Raw genomic sequence first — 1,648 nt, 5'->3', positions numbered from 1 at the left:
GGTCGAACTGAGCCACCATACCCTGGAAATCATGCTTCGTTCTCGTGCCCTGAAATCCTTCTGCAGCTTTCACAACAGACTTCTACAACTGCTACTAGACTTCAATGAATTACTAAAAACTTCTCCAAGATGCATTTCTAAAAATCTGTACATCAGACTTTCTACTTCAAACCTTCAACAAATAATCTCCACACATTTCCCTCCTGACAAGTATGATAAATTCAAATCGTTGCTATTTATTAAATCATGAGGGACCTGGATAGGTTGACTCGTCAAGGCGTCCAGAATGAGCTGCCAGAGAAATTGTTGGAGACTGGTACAACTGCAACATTGAATGGCATCTGGATGGATATATGAATAACAAGGTTTAGAAGGATGTGGGCCAAATATTGGCAAATGGGACCTATTAATTCAGGATAACTGTCCACCATGGTCAAGTTGGAAAGAAGGGCCACTTACCGTGTTGTATTGTTCAAGGACTTGATGACTCTAGCACAACCACAAAACCTTTGTCAATCATTCCGTCAAGACGATTTCAAGTTCCAAATCTTTGGTCAATCTTCCTCTCTTGTGCTCACAAGTTCATTACCTGATGTCAGAACTTACGAATTAGTTGCTGGATCCATTCCTGTAAATTAGTTCTGCATTCTTTCTAATTCCGATTTTTTTGTTACGAATGTAGCTGGTGTTTATGGACTTAGCATCAATATTTCTAATACCATATTTCAATGAATATTAAAACACAACAGTATATCTACTTTGGCACCAGATGATGTGCAATTGAGTCAAAATCGATCGGACGCAGTGAGACAATGATCCTCTCTTCGTGTGGTGTACATCCGTGACTCTATAATTCGACGAAGAATCATTCCCACAACTTCAGCTGTGTCAGAATGTAGTTTGCGGTGAAAGCCTGTCAATCTGCTAAGGTAACGTTCGTCTGGGTCTCTGCAAAAGATTTGGCGATATCTTTGGGTCTTGACAATTTGATCTTGCAACAAATTACGTATTTCATGAATTCAGTTGTTTTACCACGGAAATTGGCAATCTTGCAGCAGCTGTGATGGCCGAGAGGTTAAGGCGTTGGATTTGAAATCCAATGGGGTCTCCCTTCGCGGGTTCGTATCCTGTTCACAGCGTAGAACCTTGTAAAATCGTTAATTCCTTTGCAGGATTTGGATTTCGTGGTTTTTGAGCATTGCAATCAATCGAAAATAAATTTTCAACTGTGAAGAAACCGAAGTAATCTCAAGACTGACCCAGTCATCTAATTTAATAAATTATATGGCGAGACACAAAAATCCACCAACTTCCAACACGAATCAGTTTCAACACATTTGTCGAACTATCGTGAAATTTGGATGTTCGGGTGGGAGGGCAATTAAGCAAATCAAGAAGCAATGCAATACATTTACCTGCAGGTGATGTTTGTTTTAGGATCAGTTGAAAGTCAAGCTGAGAATGTTCAACCTAATTTACAGATGACTCTCAAGGCCAATAATCTATTATATCAGCAGTCAATGAATTAGAAAAAGCAACTCCATGTGTGGAAAGGAACTCGACTGATCCAGGTTCCTGGCTTGAGATGTGATAAGGCAAGGCGATATCAGCGGAATAGAATTTTCTGGAAATATTAGAAATGGAATGT

The 1,648-nt window shown here is 39.7% G+C and overlaps 1 non-coding gene across 1 annotated transcript; it reads left to right on the top strand.

The window, feature by feature from the left end:
* Window positions 1–1,057: 1,057 nt before the first annotated feature.
* Window positions 1,058–1,139, top strand: trnas-uga. The gene has a single exon. It is a non-coding gene; the product is annotated as a tRNA-Ser (tRNA).
* Window positions 1,140–1,648: the final 509 nt, after the last annotated feature.

The sequence above is a fragment of the Chiloscyllium plagiosum genome, unplaced genomic scaffold, assembly GCF_004010195.1.
Source record: "Chiloscyllium plagiosum isolate BGI_BamShark_2017 unplaced genomic scaffold, ASM401019v2 scaf_35511, whole genome shotgun sequence".
Taxonomy (NCBI): domain Eukaryota; kingdom Metazoa; phylum Chordata; class Chondrichthyes; order Orectolobiformes; family Hemiscylliidae; genus Chiloscyllium; species Chiloscyllium plagiosum.
The sequence above is the reverse complement of the archived record's forward strand: the minus strand, read 5'-3'. Positions and strand labels throughout refer to the sequence as shown.